The sequence below is a fragment of the Alligator mississippiensis genome, chromosome 5 (genome assembly GCF_030867095.1).
Source record: "Alligator mississippiensis isolate rAllMis1 chromosome 5, rAllMis1, whole genome shotgun sequence".
NCBI classification, from domain to species: domain Eukaryota; kingdom Metazoa; phylum Chordata; order Crocodylia; family Alligatoridae; genus Alligator; species Alligator mississippiensis.
The window spans coordinates 134,522,710-134,545,107 of NC_081828.1; the positions used below are offsets into that span (position 1 = coordinate 134,522,710).

At 42.7% G+C, this 22,398-nt stretch overlaps 1 long non-coding RNA gene across 1 annotated transcript; it reads left to right on the top strand.

The window, feature by feature from the left end:
* The first annotated feature begins 225 nt into the window (after positions 1-225).
* LOC109282245 (uncharacterized) lies at positions 226-20,272 on the top strand. Its single transcript, XR_002089180.2, has 4 exons — positions 226-799; positions 1,313-1,341; positions 18,083-18,155; positions 20,013-20,272. It is a non-coding gene; the product is annotated as an uncharacterized LOC109282245 (long non-coding RNA).
* The last annotated feature ends 2,126 nt before the right edge of the window (positions 20,273-22,398 follow it).

Below are 22,398 nucleotides of genomic sequence, written 5' to 3' on the forward strand. Positions count from 1 at the left end.
GCGATGCTTGGAACACCTGAGCTGAGAATCCGAAATGCTGCCAATTAAATGGCTGCTGGGGCTAATAAGGAAGTTCAAATCATTGACAATGTGACTGAAAGTTATCACCTTTTTGGGGACAGAGACACTAGGAAGGACAGCTTAATTCAGCCCAGGAAAATTAATTAATTGGTTATAGATTACTCAGTATAAAAAGAATAGTAGAGAAGGTCAATGGGCCAAAGGAATGCAAACCATGTCAACCACTTGAACAGAAGTCTTTGTTTCAGAGAGAGCTAGAATAATTTTGAGGATTGAAAAAAGAAGAAAGATGAATACTCTACCTGCAGAGTGTCAGGAGAGAGCTTACTGGCAATTCAGGGTACAGTCTGCTCTCAGTAGAGGACCATGGGTGATCTAGCCTCTGCAGCTGTACCTGGGGGAGCATAGGACTGGTTACTGGGAACTAGTCACAGGTATTTAGGGTCCTGATGTATGGTTGTTTCCCTGTTTCCTATTCCTAGGCCTGGCCTCCTAGTTCAGGTCTTTGGTTTGACCCTGGCTGCATATCATGGCTCTAACCAGGGGGTTGAATTACCAATCCTCTGGTTGTTACAGGAAGCCCTGAGCTATTTGTTTGCTTTAGTGCAATACTGAAAATCCCATTGTGAGAAGAAGGATACCACCTGCATACAATCACCTAAATACTATTAGTCACAAATGAAGAAGTAGCAGACTGGTGCTCCACCAGGGAAAATAAACAGCAGAAGAGTAAGCTTCTCAGAAGGAAAGGGAAGGAAGATTTATAAAGGCCTGACTGGTGAGAGAAAGAGAGAGAGAGAAAGAAAGAAAGAAAAAAAAAAAAAAAAGGGAAGTCTGTTCTTGCAGCAGAAATAAACTACATAATAGATTAAATTTGGGATTTGTGGGCACACATTTCAAGGAAGCATGTTTAATAACATTTGGTTATTAAAGTGCCTGTTCCCAACTGCAAAGGATTAATCAAAGAAAAGAGCAAAGCAGGAGGCAAAAGTGTATAGAAACAATGTGATGGTAAAAGACAAGGTTTATGAAGTGCTACTTATGTAAAACAAGCAGATAGCTGTGGCTTGAGCCACTGGGAAAGATATATCCTGAAAAAATTATAATTTATATACACACACACTTATATATATATATATGGCCCCATATATGTGTGTGTGTGTGTGTATATAAATTATAATTTTTTCAGGACAGTTTACTTGACGTGTTGATGATTTGTAGTCCCATGCTTTTCTGTATTGTGGTTCTTTTTTAAGCAAAAACTAATATCATATGTTTTTCTTTTTCTAAGAACAAAAAGACTGGGATGAAGCCATCAAGGTAATTATCTTATCAGTGTATATTTGAATGGAAGTTTTCCAAAATAAAAGGCCATTATAGTAAACCTGCCTCTTAATCATTCAGATTTTTCCACAGTAGGTGGCAGAAATATGCGCTTTATTTTTTTCTGAGTATTTGCCTTTGTTTTTGTTTGCTTGGTATATGCCCCTCCAGAACAGGGTCAGGTATAGTTGTTCCCTGGAGTTTCTCCTGCCTACCTTTCATTTCTGAGGTGCCTGACAGTGGCTTGCCCACCACACCTTAATGGGGTAAGGTCACATGAACTGAGCCTCACAGGACACATGGGTTGCTGAATGCTGGGTTTGTGTCTGGTTGGGGTCAGCCAGGCCCCACCCAAGTTTGCTCTAGCTGCACTGGTCAACTTGGGGCCCACTGTTCAGGACCATAGGCTCCCTTCACAGTGAGATGTGCCCCAGTGCAGGATTGGCAACCTGGAGTCAGGTCACCTCTGCCGGGCCTTCTGGGTCCAGCCTCTCACCATCCTTGTTCCCATCAGTCAACACCTGCTTCTTGCCCACCATACTGGACATATCCCTCTGTCTCTGTGTTGCTCCTTGCAAGTGCTGGGCTTTTAGGGTACTGCCCTTGACCCCATGTTCATGACCTCCTCCACCCCTTCAGCCATTTCTTGTTCCACCAAGTTGAGGACCCCTATCCGGGCATCAATTTGAGCACTAACACAAAATTTCCCTACCATGGGTCAGCCTCATCCTTGGGCCATTCTTCTTCCAGTCCAACCATAAACTGAAAAGCAAATAAGGCTTGACACTTATATTTCGCTGTGGTGCTGTTGTCAGTCTTCCTTGTCCCGCCAGCATTCAAGCCTGCCTGCAGTGATTTTTGTGGCTTTTCCTTTATCTCTGTCTCTTTCTCTCTCTCACTGCCAGGAGCCTTGCTTCCTGCAGGACTCCTGCAGCTTCTCTATCCCTGACCTTGTCCGGGGCTGAGCTCACGTGTTCAGCATGGGTCACCTGATTCTGGTACTTCTGCCCTGAGTCCTCTGGGGCCATCCACTCCTGCACCTGGCATACATCTCTCTCTCCTGCCTCCTCTGCTCAGTGGCATACTGTGGTAAAACCTTCATCGGTTACAAACAGGTACATGTGTGTGGAGGGGGAGGAGAGGAATGGGCTGGAGGGAAGGAGCTAGCTCAGTCATGGAAGAAAAAGGAGTGGGGGAAGCAGGAAAGGCAGAAGGGGAAAGCACGCTGAGTCTTGGGGAGACCAAAGGGCTGGCTTAGACCCTCACACCCTCCAGTAATGGGGAAGTGGCCCCATTACACTTGGCTTTGTGTCTATCTTTATTCAGTCTTTAGAGCAGGGGTAGGCAACCCATGACACAGTGCCAGCATATGGCATTTCGCTTGGTATGTGCACCTTGGGGTGGATAATAGGAAAGGGGCCGGGGCTGTACTACCACAACAAGGATTGGGCCCCTTGTGGCTCCCCTGACCTCCATCATCTTACAAGTTGAGGTTGCAGGTGTTTTTAGCACTCTGCCCAAAAATATTGCTGATCCCTGCTTTAGAGTAAAAACAGATTGACACTGATAGTATTTGTGTTTATATATATATATATATATATATATAAAAAAAAGCCAATGAAAGTGTTGCCATTTGCTTACTTGAGACCAGAATTGTACACCTTGCCTTAAATCTAGCTTCAGGTTTGAGGTTTCTGTTTGGATCCATAGCTAGTATGCCTGGGCCCTTTCTGTAGATTTGTATAGAAGGATTCATCTTTCTGAGGGTTATTAATGAAAGACAAGTAATTGCTATGAATTATTTATCTTTGTCTCTTCTGCCATAATCATCACTCTCCCATAGTTCAGTATATAACTCATACTATCATCAGAAAGATGAGTAGGTTTGACATACCTCTTCTGGGATAACATTGCATATAAAGAGGCAGATTCTTATTTCACTTAGACCAGTGCATGGATTCATACTTAGCTTATCATTATATGAGACCAGAATTAAAACCATGTGTTATAGTCTGGGAGGCTGTAACTCCTTTTAAAAGACTTTGTTGAAGAGTTGGGAGCCAACTACAAGAGAAATAGTTCCTTCCAGAATCTAATTATATGAATCTCTCAGAACAATATGATATTCTTTCAATATGTGAACCCATTGGCTGTGTCCACCCAAGCAGGGGAGTGCATTTGGAGCAGCACAAATTTGTACTGCTACTTTGTACCGCAGTGCATGCCTCTGCTCCATGTGCTGCAGAGGGGGCTGGTTGGGGCACAGGGTGCCTCAGTGTGAGGCTAGTCATTAGGCAGCCCCCATACTGAGGCACCCTGTGCCTCAGCCAGCTGGGGAGCAACATATGGCTCTCCTGGGGAGCAGGCAGCCCAGGACTGCGCACTGTGGAACCTCCATGCTGAGGCACCCTGTGCCCAGGGAGTGACTGGCTGGGGCACAGGGTACCTCAACGCAGGGTCTCCACACTTGTCCTGGCATATGTCACTTTGGTATGCTTTGCACCATTTGTTTTTCTTCCAGGTTTTTTTTGCTACTGGGAATCCCTGTAGCAAATTTTGCCCCAGCACAGAAAATTAGCAGGACCACACATGGTTCAATGTGCAACACGTGCAGTTTGTGGTGCCACAAATAGGTTTGCAGTGCCACACACCATGTGCCTGCACATCTGGATCCACCCATTAAGTTTATTTTCAATTTTCAGTGTACATAACTTAGTTGAGGTTTGCCAAGTTGGCTATCTCAATGTCTACTTAGTGGTGTTGCTACATTTTCCATTGGAGCCTTTTCATACCAAAATAAATACTAAAATAAGATGGCGATACCAGTGTTTAAAAATGTTGTAATTTATTTCTCTCAGTATATTCCTCCTTCACTCAGCATCCAAAAGAAATATAATGTCCTTATATATCTTCTACAAACCCTTCATAAAAAATAATTAACTTCATATTATCTCCTTATAATTCTGAGTGTCTCTTTTCTTGGTAGGCGTAGATAAGGTTATAACTTGTTTTCAACCACTTCAGAGGTTATAGCAGCAAGCCTGCAATTAATAGCAACTGTTTGACTTTATCCAATCTATATCAAAGAAAAATACTATGTTAAAACAACACCTATTCTGTATAAGTTCTTTGTTAATTTCATGGTGCATCATTTTTTGAAAGATCTAAATTACTTTGTACTATTTTTGGTATTTTAAGAAATGAGACAACAAAAAATATTAGAACTGTGGGTATTACAATAATCCTCAGTAGGATTAGAAGCAAGATTCACAAAGGGTAAAAAAAAATGCATATATAAAAAACACTCAACACATACTCACATACCACTCTGTGATCTGTATAGTGAATAGAGATCTTAATTTGTCATGTGTCAAACTGAGGTGCAGAAACTGATGGTACTTTAAATTGTTCCAATGCAGGTATGTCAAAAAAACAGCAAAAGCAATTAAAAAGAGTGTTAGAACAGTGGATTGAATAATATTCTCAAACCATGGAATCCTTGAATTTTGATAATTGTATACCAGTGTTTCTATCCAGCCTGTTTAAATACATGCAGTAAATTGCAGTGTGATATTATCAGAATTCTAAATAGTTCCAAAGGTTGCGTTCAGTGCTTTGAAAAAAAAATTGACATGTACCCAGCTATACCCTTTGGAACATATCTATTTTTAAACTGTCACAGATGACTGTGCCCTTGCTTGCTTTAGAGCATGTGCATGTCAGTATTTCTTGTCACTTTTATTTTCTTCTGACTAGAATAACTTGTAGAGGGAATTTGAGAAGTAAGCAGTTATGACCTGTGCACTTTTTTCTTTGATAGAAAGCAGTTTTAACCCATAGTCTGAATCAGTTTTATTACTTTTTCCTTTTATTTTATTTTTTATTCAGCTGTTCTAACTGTTCAGCTCTGTTTGGCATTGTGATAATGAAAGTTCAAAAGGTGGTGAGAATGGAAGGGAATTCAAAGAGCTGCAAATACATGATTAAAAGGCTGGAAGGACTGGTCTATGTTATCACCTTCTGTAGATCAGTTATACACAGCAGTTGAGTATACAGTCCTGTACAAATTGCTTAAATCGACATACAAAGTGTTGTAATATGTATAGTAATGAACTTGATTAATCATTTATTAATCCAAATTTATGCCAAAGTAACTTCACTGAAATCAACTATCACCCTAGTGTAAATAGTACATAACACACTCCTGATTCAGGATCAGTATGTATTAATACAAAGGCAAATAAGGGGTTAACCAGGGTAGAGCTTCAAAATCAAAACTAGAAATAGAATGAGATAAGTTATTTTTAGCAACTGGAATCACACACAGTTTATTAAACTGGCAGGAATAAAGCTAGTATTGGAGTCAGATAAATGAATAAATGGGAATCAAGTAAAAAAGTATAATTTTTTATCATATTTCAGGTTCATAGGCTGGACTATATTTTATCTCAGAATGGTTCAGCCTGCAGTAATATACCAGTAACCAACTCTCAGAATCAAAATGGAAGTTATATGTAAGAATAAACATTTTCAGAATATAAATTTAAATATTGTTCTTCCTCAAAGACCGTTATAACCCAACCCTTCCTCCCCACACACAGGGTCAATAAGCCCTCATATATGGGAAGCTCCTGATATACAAGCAGCTTGTCCCTCATAGACAATAAACCATTACCACAGTGTTCCCTCACCTCCAGTCATCCTCTCACATACAGGCAGTGCCACATCACACACACATTCTCTTGTGCATGTTGTCCCACTTCCCAGGAAGTCGGCCCCTCACGCACAAATTATGTCTTCTTCATGTATATTGGATCTTTCACATATAAGTCAGCACCTCCTCCCTGACTTGTACATCAGTACAGTCAGCAAATCACAAGCAGACAATAATTAATCCATTCAATGACAAGGCTTGTAAATCTGCAAGCCTTGAAAAATATGAAGACTAGGATTTTTGGGTAATGAAAGGGGGGGCAGGAAAGGGCTTGGGTTTGGGTATTTTGGGGGGAATTTTTTAATCACCACAAGGAACAACTGTGATAGAATTAGAGAGGGTCAAAAGTGATCCTAGTTACACTAGACCAGGACTTGGCATTCTCTTAGCTGGTTGTTTAAAATGGAAAAAAATATAACTATGTTAAGGAGAGAGGTTTGAAACAAAACAAATGATAGGTCGTATAAATCCTCAGTCACATGGTACAGAATAGAGAGCAGTAACAAATGTGTATCAGACTAAGCAATGGATTTTCCATTCTAGGAAAGATGCCATGATTTTATGTACCCCTATTCTGGAATGGAATGAAAAAAGAATTTAGACATTTTGGTGGAACAAAATTATGTGAAATAAAAGGTTTCAGGTTTATTAAAATGTATCATTTAGATTAAATCAAAACTCTTTTTGATTTTGACATTTTTAATCTCATAGGCCATGTGTAAATGAAACGAGGGGCATGTGTGCACAAGCCTTTAAAGCGAGTTAAATGTTTTTGCACCACTCTAATGGTGTTGGTGTTTGCACTCATCAGTGGCGTATTGGGCAGCATTCCAGCCGCTGTAGCAAATTTGGCAGTGTAATGCACCTTAAATGACTTGGGGTGCAGCAAACTAAAATTCCTCCAACAAGATTTAGTTTGCTGCCCTACAGCCATGGAGTGAAGCACCAGGCTCCCTGCAGTTCAGGGGCTCTGCAGGAAGCCCATGCAGGCAGCCTGGCAGCAGCCCAGGAAGACAGGCTCTGCCCAAGCGAAAAAAAAAAAAAAGGTGGTGAGCCTGATCTTCCTTCCCCCACCGGAGCCTGCCTGCTTGCCTGAGCTGCATGAGGGTCCAGTGCTTCCCTCCATGGCTGTGGTGCCCCCCAGGACTGCCCGAGCTGAGTGCCCGTGGGCGGGTGCTGCCTGGGGGGGGCACGCCACTGCCCTGGAGGGCAGCACCAGCCCCCTTCCCCCGCATCCCAGGGACCACTCCACCTGCCAGCGGCTCGCCCTCCCATCCTCACCACGAGAGAGGGAGATAAGTTCAGGTGTATGCACAAAACAGGGGTTTAAAGGGCCCTAAACTGAAGCGGTGTTTTTAAAAACCCGCTGCTTCAATTTAGGGCCCCTATTTCATCTACACACGACCATAAATTTCAAAATGAAAAATGGATTTGAAATAAAAAAAAATGTGTTGAAATAGGATATTGTTCTGATTTTGCTTTAAATGAAAATTCAGCAAAATAAATACATGACTGTAAAGCTTTTGGCAAATTGGTGTTTTCCTATGAGAATACATTTCAATAGATAATTCCCAGCCCATTCTAATGAAAATTCAGAGAAGAAACATTGTCAGATCAAATTTGGCCCAGAGCTTCAAATTGGTAAAACTTTTATAAAACTCAAGTCAATAAAATAATTTGATTTTATTTTTCTAATTCTAAAGAGGTTTTTCTACTAAAAAAAAATGAATCAGTCCTCTGCAGTGTTTTCAACTTGATGATAGTGCTAGTGAATCTAGTAGAGAAACTAAGGAGTAATAGCTTATAATGAAGCTAAAATGGACTAGGCTATATTCATTGCTTACAATGAAAGAGATTAAATAAATAAGCATGCTAAGGCTAGGTGCAGACATTTGGGGAGGTTGCAGGGAGGTTAGGTTGCATTAAAAATGGCCACCTGATCTAAGGTAGGTCAGGATGGGGGGGTGCTAGCAGGGGGAGTTGGAGGGACAGGAGGGCAAGTAGGTTTGGGGGGGTTGTGGTCTGTGGGAGGAATGGTGGGGGGCAGGTGGGATATGCAAGGAGATCAGGGGTGAGAGTGGTGGATGGCATCTGTGGGAGTGATTGGCAGGGGGCAGGCAGCATCTGCAGAAGGGATGAGGGGGAATGCAGCATCCATAGGGGATTGCTGGGATCCAGGAGGGTTTGGCAGGATCAGGGGGCTTGTAGGGGATGTTTGTGGGGAACCAGGGGCTATTTTTAGCTGCACAATCCCTCCCCCTCCACCCAGCAAGCCTACAGCCCCATCCCCCCCACCTCTTCCTCCACTAGTACTTACCTGTTTGGCTCCCAGCAGTGGCAAATGCTGATAAATCCAACACCTGGAATAGCTTGCAGGATGGGGGTTAGGTGGGATGCTGGCTGGTCTAGATTGATTTGTGATCACTGAGACTGGGCCTAAGTGTAAGAACTGCATTTAGGCAAAGTAAGTTAGATTGGGCGGCCATTTTTAACCTGATCTGACCTTTCCCTAATCCCCTCAAATGTCTGCACTTAGCCTATGTTTAATGCTACTTCTCCTGAGGAAGTAGTAGCATGTACCAGGAAGAGTAGCCCAAAGAAAATGTTTCTTTGAGTGTTGTTCATTTGGCCTAAGTGATTAGCCAGCATTTGGGGCCTTGCTGGATGGTTTCTGTTAGGAGAAGAAATTGATTATATGAGTCAGGTTCCACTTGGTGTAATCCTGTATCTGTACAAAGAATAATTGAAACCTGCTTTGTCTAGACATAGAAGAAACAAACAGCAGGTGGGAGTTTCCTTGCTCACCAAGCCTGCCTATCTAAGAGAACCTAATCCCTGGGATCTTTGTCTCAGACCTCCTTTTTGCTTCTCCCGCACACACAGCTTGTCAGACTTTCCTGAGAGTCTGTGCAATTAGTCACAGAGAAAGCTTTCTTATTCTTCCTGAATTTGTTTTTGGTCAGGCTTTGCCTGAAGCATAACATTTTGCATAGGCAATGGGTAGAGGGTGCACAGGGGTGCATGTGCCCCCCCGATGGGGCCGGTACCCCCCCGACAGCTGACAATGATGCTGTTGGTAGGGCTCATGCCCCTGACAGGGCCGCTGCTATCAGCAGCTTCTGCAGGTGCCCCGCCCAGATTCAGGAGTCACCAGTCACTCATGACATTTTGGGTAGCATTTTCAGTCTTTACAGCCACCCCTATGTAAAAGGGGCTTGATTTCTTTTTTCCTCCATCCCAGAATGAAGTGTTGTTGTACATACAACAACTTTACTGAAGTCTGTAGATGCCTAGACTCACTTGATGGCCACCATGATGACCTACTCCCAGTCTGTTGTTCCATGGTAAAGTAAGTACTCAGGAGCCGAAAGCTTTCCTATCTGTTCTGGCACATTTTGGGTTAAGGCAGAGCTCATCGTCTTCCCAACTCTTAGCCCAACTGCACAGGGGCAAAGGGGCATCTGCTTCACCCCTACCTGTCATAACCCAATGAGTATTTGGGTGTGTGCTTCGGCGCTGCAGAATTACTTCCCGCCATCTGGAGCTTTCTTTGCACGGTGCAATTCTCAGCTGCAGAGAGAAAACCCCGGTGCAAAGGAGTTCCCGCCACTCGCATGCAAATTTGTGTCCCACTATTGGCTGTTTCTAAATTATTCCCACATGGCAGCTAGCGATTGGCTTGCTAGCCGTATAAGAGGCTTGAGCAGTTTCCGCCCAAGTCGGGGATATCCGAGAATCTCAGGAGGATCTTGAGAACCCCGATTCTGAGAATTCCGGGAGAAATCCGAGAGAATTCCGGCAAGGAGTCCACAATTACCTTGTGGATTTCTACGTAAATCTCGGACCGAATGGTGGTTTGATCAGCCATCAAGAGTCTCTCCCCATCACCGAATGATCCCTGACGTATCCCTACCCTGCGCGCTCGTTGAGAGTCACAGCTCGGACTCTTGTATCGGTTCAGAGAGCTCTCATCGTTCGAGTTTTCTTCTTTTCTTCTATCTACAACTGTAACCAAGCAAGTTTTCCTGCCTGCACCGTGACCGTCTACGGTGTAGGTAAAACAATCTTTAATCAACCTCCACGCATCAGTGCCTAATTCTAGTCCGCCGTGCCGACTTCCCCGGCCCACGTGCCCGGGCTGCTGGCCACAGCCCCTCGGCCGCGACACCACCAACCCAACATGTAGAGACTGGTGACTTGTCAGAAGAAATGAAAGCCAATTGGTAGCTTACAGCCTGAGCAGCCTATTAGAATCATGGGCAACTGGTGCCACCTTAGTCAGGGGGGCACATGCCCCCACAGTGACCAGTCAGCAACCGGGGGGCAGGAGGTCCCCCCACAATCCCCCCACATTTCACTGACCGGGGCGGGAGGTCCCCCCACATTTCACTGACCGGGGCGGAAGTCCCCCCTGCAGCAAAACTTACTGACTGGTGAATAGCTGCGCTGCTCCCAGAAGTGGCTGTGGTGCTCTCAGAAATGACTGCGGCCTACATCCAGTGCTCCCACTCCCTGGCCAGCACTTGCAGGGGGGGCACCGGTGCTCCCGCCTGCCCATCACCTAAGTGAGGAGTGTGGGTGGTCAGGGGGTGCACCAGTGCTCTCAGGGGGTGGATGTGCGCCCCTGTGCACCCCCTATGCATCACCACCAATTAGAATCTTGCTTATAATGAATAATAAAAAAGTAGTTCAGATGTTTAGATCTATTGCCAGTCTTATTTTCTCTTTACTTGATATTTAACATAAAAAAGGAAGTCTTTGTATATGTTCATTGCATGTATGTATGGAGTGAAATCCTGGCCCTCTTGATTTCAATGTCAGTTTTGCATTAATCAATAGCAAAGATCCTACTGTCTTCAGCAGAGTCAGATTTAATCTAAAAGAGTCTTTTGATAAGTGATGTAATAATTGGCAGGTATTCAAGCTGTAGCTGTATTGGTCTGGAGGAAAAAGCAATGAGGACTCGTGGACAGAGGTGATATCTTTTATTAGACCAACAGGATTTTTGCAAAAAAAATTCTTAATGTAATATTTATTTTTAATATATATTTTATTATATAAAATGATGTAATAATTGGCTGCATTACTGGGTAAGGTTTTAGATTTTAAAATTGTTCAAAGAGCTCCAATATCTCCTTTGTATTAATGAAAGTGAAAATATGAATCCAGTGAACACTGAAAGGTTATGATACATCATAAGGACTAAGCAAATCTAGGCCGTGTTCTCCCTTTATTTCCTTCTGAAAAATAAATGGTTTATATGCACAATATGATAGGTAGATTAAAGTGCCCATAGCCTTTCCCCTCCCTCCCTGCCACACCCATGAAGAGTCGCACTCTAATTTCAGCACTCTGCACATAAATCTACTGAATTAAATTTATTTACTCCAAATTCACCCTGATCTAACTGAGATCAGAATCTGGCCTGAGGAGAAGAAACCTTTTGTACCTATGTACTGTATGTTCATTTCCTTTATCACTCAAAATAGAAGAGCATGAACTCTGGTTAACAAAGTCTGTTTCCTATTACATTTTGCCCCCTATGGGGTTGCTTCCACCATATTTTTTTGTTTTCCTTGTGTGCAAAAGTTTGGTGTTCTATGACTTTATCATTCCACACACTTCCCTGCAACTCCTGGATATCTCTACAAACAGTGATTAGCTTTAAGCACTTACTCAGCCATCCTAGAAGCCAAATTTGGCTTCTTCCTTTTTTTCTGCCTTAAGCCATTTTCTCCAGGCACATCTATGATGTACTGTCCATCAAGCAATTGTTTCTGCTCTCTTCTTCCAACACACAGATACATCTTCACTGAACAATTCACCTTGTCATCAGTCTAGTAGTAATTTATTTTATTTTTAATTTATTTTTGGTCATCTGTATCAAAACCAATGAATTCCTATGGATAGGAAAAGAATGTCACTAGTTTTAGTGGCTCTAAATGAGTGGGTTATTCTCTCCCAGTGCACTGGGATTTGGCTGATAAATTCAAAACAAACCTACGTTCTAGGACCAAGCCAGATCAGATTTCTAAAGACAGAGTCTATCTATGACGCACTAGGACTTTGGTAATCTTCTTCACTGATGCTGCTACTCTTACTGTTTCACGGATCTGCTCCTTACATAAATGAGTGGTTAGGCCCTATAGATTTCTGCTCCATGAGTAAAAAGCTTAGCAGCACTGCACATTGCCAATGTGTGACACAGTCGTAACCATCCACAGGAATCTGTTGTAGAGTACCAGTAGGCTGGTAAAACCACTGAAGAGATTAGCACTGAAAGAAATCACTTCATGATAGTTCTTTTATCAGACAAGGTTCCTAATGTGAACTTGATCTGGTGCCCATTCTGAAGTACTGCTTTATATAGTTTCAACAAAAAATGTTAGATGTTTTTGTTTTGTTTTTGTGTGGAGGAGGCAGCCCAAAAGAGAGAGCATTTTTGGATAATATCCTGTAGGAAACATTATTTATGGACTCATTCCGGCAAGATGTTGAGAATATAATCCCCAATCTAGTATTGCATTTAAACTTGTATGTAGAGACGGTGCTGTAAATGTGATGATGTGCATACATAAAATTAGGAGTATGCTTAATTACTTTGATGGATCAGAGGCAGAATGTTCAGCTCCTTGCAGGTCTAAGCCATTGGAAACTAATGGAAATATTCTGGATTAAACTAAAGTTATTTTGAAGCAAAAGAGAATGGACTCTTTTTCATTATTTTTTAAAAAGGCAGCTAACACATTTACTTAATAAACTGTCCATTACTGTTTGCTTTGCCCACAAACACTTCAAACAATACTTGCATTCACCACCCTGTGATCAGGGTAGTGAATTAAGCATGGATTTATGGTTAAGTCTCCTGCCACCGTGTGACTAATCAAGCTAAAATCCTCATACAAAGCTACAGAAGTATATTGAGAAGGAGTAATGAGAACACGGTCAAAACAACAAGATGTGAACTTCTCTTTGTCATTTGTTTGCGAATTTACTCTATCATGCGATGCATAAATACTGTAAAGAATGCACTTTGAGGGGATCTTGTTTTTATTGCTGTGTTACAAATACAAAGGTCAAATTTTAATTTGGAAGGTCTTCAGATCTCCTGTGGGAAAAGTGATTTATCATTCTGTAGCAGACCAATAGTGTGAGAAAATAAGGCTAAGGTCTAATTTTAATGGATTTTACTAAGCCTTCTTGGAGAAAGCCAAATAAAAGAAAACACCTCCAATATCAGAATACAAAAATGGCTGTTCACACTATTTCTAGAGTCACACTAGTGCTGAAGTTTTTAAGTTATCTCATTTATTTTAAAAAATGACACATTTTATTTTTCCCTGTCTTAACTGCAAAATAGGCAATTGTATTTGAGAAGAAATCATATAGATTCTAGAGCTGAGAAATTCCCTGAGAATATTCTAACAGGTTAAAAGGAAACATTTTTCTCATTTTGGAAAACAATTCAAAATACCTGTTTCCATGAGTAAGATTGATTAATATTTTAGACAGGATATAAGAAGTAATAGCGTATGATAGCATAGAGTTTTAAATTGTTAGTCTATTTTATTTAGGCCCTTATTGTACTCACCACCATGAGATGAGAGCTTCCCATACTAATTTATTGGTTGCTTAGAAATAGGGTGGAGAAAATGTCCATTGCTGCTGTCGGTTGGGTGTTCTAGCTAGGGAGGCATCCCAAGTCTGAGTGACCTGGGCTAGGGACAGACATTACACACAAACCAGTTTAAGTGATCAAAAACTGGTTTAATCCTGTATCAGAACAGATGTTTGGTGCACATCAACCAGTTTGAAAATGGCTGAAACCAGTTTGAGGTAAATGTGGTTGAATGTAGTATCAGACTTAACTCATTTGGGTCAAAGCCGTTTATGCAATGTCTGTCCCAGACCCCTTGCTGGTTTAAGATAAACCAGACACCTCCAGCATCCCAGGATGTTCTCTGGGCTGGGTGGGGCTCTCTGCTCACAGCAGGGTTGGCCCCTCCTTTATGCTCCCTGCTGCAACTCCGGCACAGACTGCGGGCTGCTACCCCCCTCCCCGTCACCACTCCCTGCTAAGCAGGAATTCCCCCCTCCCCTCTGCCTTGCTGAGGAGGTGTCTGTGTATTAGCTAGCAGATCACATGCTGGCTATGGTCCCTGTTGAATCAACAGCTGGAATCAATAGGTAGCTTGTAATGTACCTCTGTTGTTTTCTTAATGGGGTGATAAACACTGAGGTAGGAGGTGATAAACATTGTTATCAATTCCCTGCTGGGCTAATCAGAGCAGCCTGCCGGGGTCTGGACATGACCCCCCTCAGCTCAGTACTGTGGAAGAGACGGGAGGGCTGCTCTAATGCCCCCCAGCTTCTAGCCTGAGCCACTGCAGGCACGTGCCTGCATTTCTGGGATGTCTATGTAGTTACAAACCAGTTCCACCTAGCCAGGTTAGACTAACCTGTAAAGATTGAATCAATTTAGACTTGGGCTTTTTGAATGTCTGTCCCTAGCCCTGGACATTAATTCATGTACCTAAGCTCCAAGGAGGAAATAACATTTAGATATCTACCATAGCTAAGTACAGATAGTCAAAAAGCCCGAGGCTGAATTGATTCAGTCTTTGCAGGTTAGTCTAAGCTACAAAGATTGAACCAATAAGCAAATGAACAGACATTCATTTGTCTGTTCATTCAGGAAATGCAGCCACATGCCCACAGTGGCTCAAGCCAGAAGATGGCAAGGTACTAGAGCATAGCTCTCTGGCACATAGCCATAGTATAGCATAGCTCTCTGGCACACAGTATGTTTCCTTCCTCTTCCTGTTGCCTCTGAGGTCTCTGGGATTTGCAGTCCACAATCACAGCAGCAGCACTCTGCAGGGTTACTCATAACGTCCTCTTTCTGCTTCCAGGTGCCTCTGGGATTTGTAGTCCACAGTTGCAGCCAGCAATAAGTAAACTGGCAGGGCAGGGCAGCTCTGTACTTGGGGGAAGGTGAATTTAACCCCACTCTCTGGCCGCAGGTCCCAGCTGAGATTTGCCTGGGAGGGGCAGTGAGCCAGCCAGCAAGGCCAGTGAGCCAGCCCTCTCTGCTCCAGCTAGGGAGCAGAGGGGTGGGGCCAGCCCTGCACTCTGGAGCAGACAGCACAGCCCAGTCTGGGGCTGAAAAGCATGTTGGGATGCTGGGAGACTCTGATTTAACTTGAACCAGGAAAGGGTTTGGGACAGAAGTTTTATAAACCTAAGGTTTGACCTAAATCAGTTAAGTCTGACTCTACATTCCACTAGGTTTATCTTAAACCAGTTTCAGCCATTTTGAATTTGGTTTATATGCACTGAACTTCTGTTCTGTTACAGCTTTAAACCAGTTTGTGATCACTTAAACTGGATTATGTGTAACTTCTGTCCCTAGGCCATAAGTCTAGTGTTTCTACTGGATATATATGCCTCCCTGCTGATTGATTAACTGACCTGGATAACTTGTAGATGGCACTTAGATCTGCCTGCTTACTGGATGAGAAACCTATGTTATAAGAGAAAATTATCAGAATAAGCATTAGAAATGCAACAGCTAAGGTTTATGCAAAAATGCAATTTGACCTCCAGTTTTATTTGCTTTTCAAGTTTATCTTATTAAAAGTAACATATTTTCTAAAGGACTATTTGTATGAATAGCCCTTAATGTCAAAGAGTATGTAGGCTGCTGAACCTATTTCCATTAATATTAAATGCAAACATAAAATATTTTAAAAGTACCGTAATAGTGTCACACAGAAGTTTTCATTGCTGTTTATTAATTTAGATTTAAATATCCCATATACTTATATTTTACATGTTTGTGTTTAAGTTATAAGGTAAGGATAGTTCAACATATTTTTAAATATCTGGAGTAATATACACTGTTAGTTTAACAGCTGTTCATAGGTAGGAAGAATGTTTTTCTTAAATTGTACAGAAACATCCAATATTTTGAATGGTAAAAAATAATTAAATTTGCCTGAAAATGTAAAACCGCAACTCTATTGAATATTTTGTTATAAAATATGCTTTTTAATATGCTGTATTTGCACTTTGTTCAGTCTGGGACAAAATGGGCCGTGATTTGGCTTCAAAAAGTTATTTTTGGTCTTTGACAATGATAAATCTCATTTTACATGCTTGAATGAGACTAAATGAGGTCCAATGGATGTGGAATAGCTTAAGTTATAGCCTCTCCAGATACAGAACTACTGAAAACAACAGATACATTTATTTTCATATATGTATATCTGCTAATGCAAAGCTTTCAATGCAAACAGCACACAAGAATGCTATGTAGAATTGAGACAATCCTTGGAGGATTTGATTTGCATAAAGCCACAAAATCTTTTTGGCAGCTTGTGACAGATATAATTTTGCTCCAATACATTTCATTTCAGAGCTCTGGGATAAGTTAGGGGTAGAATTTCATTTCATGTGTAAGAATAGAACAAACATTACACAGGATATGAGAGAGGAATTATCACATTTTTTGGCATAAGGTCTTTGAGAGAGGGACAATTTATTTTGTGTTTTTGTAGATGACACAAATGGCTTCCTGGGTCTAATCCTAATGGTGGCGTGTAACAGTTGCTATAGCGATGATCAGTTTAATGATGGTAATGATGTAAGTGAAGCTAACAGCATCTTGCATACCTATTTTTCATATGTGGTATAGAATGTAGGCCACTGGGGGCCAACTTTTTTGGCAGCCATACCACAAATTAGCCCTGCACCTCCCCTAGTGCTCCTCCTGTCCCTTTCCTCTGCCCCATCTCCTGCTCTGCTGCCCCCTGCCAAGGAACTGTGGCATAAGAGTATGCCTCTAGGCAGTTATTAGGGCTGTGTGATGCCCTAGTTTAGCTTTGAAACAGCCCTAGTTTAGCTTTGAAAAAGTCCCTGATTCAATTTGGCCCGATTTGGAGGCTGAATCTCCAAATCTGAATAGAATCAGGAGACCTTTTAATCTCTACAAATTGAATCAGAACCCTCTGAAACAATTTGGAGAGATTCAGAGATTTGGACATAGACAGCTTTAAATGTTGTTTCTACATACCTCAAGGTACCAGGAGGCTTGTGAATGCTGTGATGCTGGGGCAGATGGAGCATCCCACAGGAGTGCAGGGGGCTCCCCAGCGTGTTCAGCAGCAGACCCAGAAGTGGACCAGAAGCGCTTCTGGGCCCCCCACCCCTCATCCTCCCCAGCTTAGCGACTGGTGCCTCCTGGGTCGGGAGGGGCACCTGGGGTCCCCCTGTGGCCGATTCCCGGGCCAGGGGGGCCCTCCTGCGCTCTCCCTGGTGGACCCAGAAGTGGACTGGAAGTACTCCCAGTCCACTTCTGGGTTTGATGCCGAGCCTGCAGGCCACCCCCCACCGCGCTCCTGTGAAATGCTCCATCTGCCCCAGCATCGCAGTGATCATGAGCTGTGCCTGGTACCTTGAGGTATGTAGAAAAAACATTTAAAGCTGTGTCTATGGCCGAATTGCTGATTCTCTGAGTCAGCATCGAATCTTCAGATTCGGATTCAGCTGAATCGAATCAGGGACAGTGATCTGAGTCAATGAATAGAATCATTGTCTCCGATTTGGGGCAAATCTGAATTGAATATGGCCCATTTTGCACACCCCTAGCAGTTATCATGGAGCAGTTGAAGCCTGGGAAATCCCTGCCATCTTTTATCTCATGGTAAATTGTTTCTGTGTTGATACCTGTAGTCTACTACCTGCCACAACCACCACTGCTTTCATTTGAGATTTTTCTTTTTGATCAGAGTAGAACTGACTTGAAGGAAGATTTACCTCAAGACTGACCATTTTCTTGCTTCCTGACATTTTAAAAAATATTGTCTGGTATTTTCAGAAGGAAACTATCTTTGTGATTACCTGTTTTGACTAGAGCTAGGCAAATTAATATGGTTGAAGTGCTTTCACTGTTGTTTGAGCTAGCATTTACAATACTAATATTACTAGCATGTATTAACTTCTTACTGTGATTTTTCTTTTCAGATAAATGTGGGATTCAAGTAATGCCTCAGATCAGAGACAGATGAAACTTTTGAAACATTTCCAAGTACAAAAGGTTTGAAAACATTACAAAAAAGTAGTGTTTCCGATGTTAGACATAACTACAGCCCCTGTCATATACCTCCATTGGAGACCTTCAAAATTGCCACTGCTGCTTGTATCATTGTGTTTTCCCAGCCAAGGGGTTCTGCAGAGGGCTGTAGTGGCCTCCAGCTTTATGCCTCCCACCCACCCCTCTTCTCCATCAGGCAAGTAAGTGGGAGACATGTGGCAGGCAGAGCGGATTGTCAGTCACTCTGAAGCTCCTGTCTCCCAAGGCTGCAGCTCCACTTTCCTCTCTATGGGGGTGGTAGTATGGAGCAGGAAATGGAGCTGATATCAGTGGATAGTCTCGTGTTCCTCACCTCCTACTCTTCATGAGTGACCTGCCCCTAAGAGAAGTAGGAGACTGGAGACCCCCTTCTTCCCTCTTCCCTCCCTTCCCCCTACTCCCAAACCAGAGGTTCATGTAGATTGGGGGGGGCTGAAGAGCCAGAATCTCAGCTTTGGCTCCAGTGGGGGAAGTCTGGGGATGTGGGAAGTCTCAGGGCAGCAGGACAGGGCTCTAGAATTTTGGATGTTTTGGGGGCTATGGCAAGGGCTGGGAGTGTCCCAAGTGCTGGGAGGTCCCATGTTCTGGACACTGCAAGGAACTGGCACTCCCAGCAGTCTATGTTGGAACAACAGGATGTGTGGGGTGGGAATCTATCTGACTCTGGCAGGGGCCTACCCAAATCTGGTTACATTGGCAGGGTATGGGGATCTACCTAGGTAGGAAGCAGCAAGAGATGGAGGCATTGGCAGAAGAGAGCCCACTGACAGTCTGTGTCACTCTCCCTCCCGCTCCCCATGTGTGCATCTGTAGGGAGAGCAGAGCCCTGAGGGATGCAGGAATCTCCTGTTGAGTTCCATACATGGTACACATGGAAGCAGTAGTGAAGCACTTCAAAATATTTTGTTGCTCAAACAGATACTATTTTGGGGGATTTGGTCAATTTTGGAGAGCTTCAAAGGGCACGAACATTTGCATGGTTGCCATTTAAAGGTGCTTGATATACTTTAAAGGTTAGAGAATGCTCTCCATGTTTCCGGTACCTTTTGAGTATACAGGCACTCTGAGGCCCTAACTCATTCCCTTATTCTGTGTCTGTCAGTCTGAACCCAAAGCACTTTGAACTATGAAAACTCAAAAAATCCAAGCATTTAACATAGAATTTTGGATTGAACTCTGGGGATCAGGCACCTACCAGTAGATGTTACAATACTAAAAATAAACTTGGTTCCTTTTTAGGTCTAGCCCTAGCTTTTCTCAAAAATGACTTATTTTTACTCCTATATTATGGGCTTAGAATAATTTGTAGTCTGGTTGCCAGTCAACTATTACCTGGTTTGAATCTCTTGTATTTTAACATCTTTTATTTGCAAGCTTCCAAAACAGCTTTAAAACGCTATAGATTTTTCATTCATAGGTGTAATAGATACCCTGAATAACTACTATAAATGTAAAGTGTGTATATGTATAAGTCCAAATTCTAGACCTAGAACTATGCTTAGTGAAGCCCTGCTGAAGTGCAATAATATGAGGCATTATTACTGTTGTTACCACCAAATGTTATAGCATGATTGACAATTCATTGAGCAGCTCTGAACAAGGATTTGAATACTACCCAAGAGTTTGGCTCTAGGGTACGGACATATCAAAACACGTTTCAAATGCTTTTGTTTAAAAGCAGCTAACTACTACTACAGGGCTCAAGTCAGTTGAGTCAAGATTTAGCTGAGTGACCGATTAACTGTACAGCAACTTCTTAAGCAACTGTGGGCAAAATATATGTAAGATTGTTTGTTTGTTTGTTTTATTTTATTACACCAGCTCATTATAGTGTGATACCATTGATGCAGACAGAAGAATGCTACTGCTGCAAAACAAAAGAAAGAAGAGCTGTACTGATATTGGGTTTCCTTCATTTACAACTTGTTTTTTAATGTCAAAACTGGTTAAGGACAAATATTTTTGTGGTCAACTGGTGACTTAAGTGTTCTCTCTAGTTCACTAAAAGATACCATGTGGATCTTTGTAAAGATGGCTTAGCTTTATATTCATAAAATAAAGAATAGTGCTCAACATTTTAAAAGATGGCATCACTACCTCTGAGTGCAAAGCCTATGCAGGGAAGCAGAAGCAAGGCTATAAAGCCATATTTTAATGGGCCACAATATCCTTTTATTAAGTTTGTCTCAAACAGTGAGTGAGAGGGGAAAACTACTGTATAGGGAGCTAGGGCAAATTCCATTTTATGATCCATGCCAATATTAAAAAAATATTGCTATTGAAGGAACCAAAAATGCACAGTACATCAGTCAGTGTCACAGGAGCAGTGGTCATAAAATTAACATACTTTCCAAGGGAAGCTTTAGAGACAAGCACCATAGCACCATATTTTTTAAAACTTTTTTTGACAAGAGCAAGAACTAAATCTTGGCCACATACAGGTGGTCATTTCTACCAGTCTGAATTTCAGAGAAATTCCAGAAAAATAGCCTGGGAGCTGAAGTACACATGCAATCTAGCCTCCCCAGCTGGAAAGCTACAGAGGTAGACTGGAGGGCTGTTCCTAGGTCACCTCCACCATTAGGGGAGCCCATGAATTGACAGCCATACCTCTCCCCTGCGTAGGAAGGGGGCAGGCTGTCAATTGTCAATTGGCTGGTGCTGGAAATCAGCAGAATCCTCCCAGTTCTCCTGACAGGAGATTAGCCTCTGATTCTTGCACTTCTCAGGGCAATGTAATGGGATGTAGGGGCACTGTGCATGGTAACAAAGCTCCTTAAGCACGGGAAGACTTGCATCCACCACACAGCTATCTCCTGCTCCATTCTCCCTTGGTGACACTCCTACTGGCACTCTGAAGCTTGCTGCCAGAGGAGAATGCCCTGCTTCACCTGCTGATTGCCTGATTTGGCAGGACGAGGAGGGAGAATTCTCTTATGCAGGGTTCTGGCAGTGAGACAGCTCACCCCTAGGTGGGCTATTGGGGAGCCGGTACTCTCCCTTCATCTTCCTTTAAGAGGACTGTGGGATATCAGTCCTCTACACCCATGAAAAGTGGACAGTCATTCAAGTTAGACTGGGAAGAAAGAGCTCTTTTTCACAGGTAAAAGAGCCAGTTCTCTTTTTCAAGAACGGCCTTGAATGGCTATATGCTCTCTTTTTGTGCTGGGACAAAGGATTTTCTCTCAGCACAAATGTAACACCTGCTCATGGCCCTCTATTTAGTCAGTAGGTGTGTGCTAGTAGGGACGATGAGAGGGCACAAAGAACTCATTTCTCCCCTAAAAGTTTCTCCCTCAAATTCCTTCCTGCTTTCACCTACCCTGATCCTTATGCATGAAAAAAATCACTCAGTGAAGTGTGTAGACACCAGCATATTTTCTTTGAAATCCCTCTTTAAGACTCATGTCTGTTCTAATAACTTCCTGCTAATAATGGAGTGACAAGTTTGAGTAGGGACACGCACATTTGGAACCCTTTCAAAAAAGGGAACATTTCAAAAGGGCAGCAGCTGTTTCATTCTAATCGTGGTTTGTGGACAAGCCATGAACAATACATGGAGAAAAACTGCTCCAACCTGAACACTGCTTCATTCAGAACTAAAGCTGGAGTGTTTTTGCCACATTTGAATCATTTTTCACCTGTCCACACATAACAGTGAGAGTATAAAGGCTGCTGCTTTTTTGAAATTTTCACTTTTTGAAAGGGCTTCAAATGCACGTGTCCTTATCCTTACTGGATTTCCTGTTAATTGTGAAGAGACATCAGAACACACGTGACTTAAAGAGGAATTGCGAAAAGAGTAAGGCCATGTGTAGACGAAATGAGGGGCATGTATGTGCGACACTTTAAAGCGGGCTAAATGCTTTTGCACTGCTTTAAAGGTGTCAGTGTTTGCATGCTTTGGCAGTGTATTGCGCATTAATTAAAGCCGCTGTAGCAAATTTGGCGGCATGACGCTCCTTAAATGACTTTGGGTGCAGCTAACTAAAACTCCTCCAAGGAGTTTTAGTTTGCTGCCGCTACAGTCGCGGAGTGAAGCACCGGGCTCTGTGCAGCTCAGGGGCCCTGCAGGAAGCCCTGCAGGCAGTCTGGCAGCAGTCTGAGAAGGCAGACTCTGCCCAAGAAAAGTGGCAAGCCTGATCTTTTTATCTTTTGTTTTTTCCCCCTGGAGCTTGCCTGCCTGCCTGAGCTGTGCAGGGGCCCG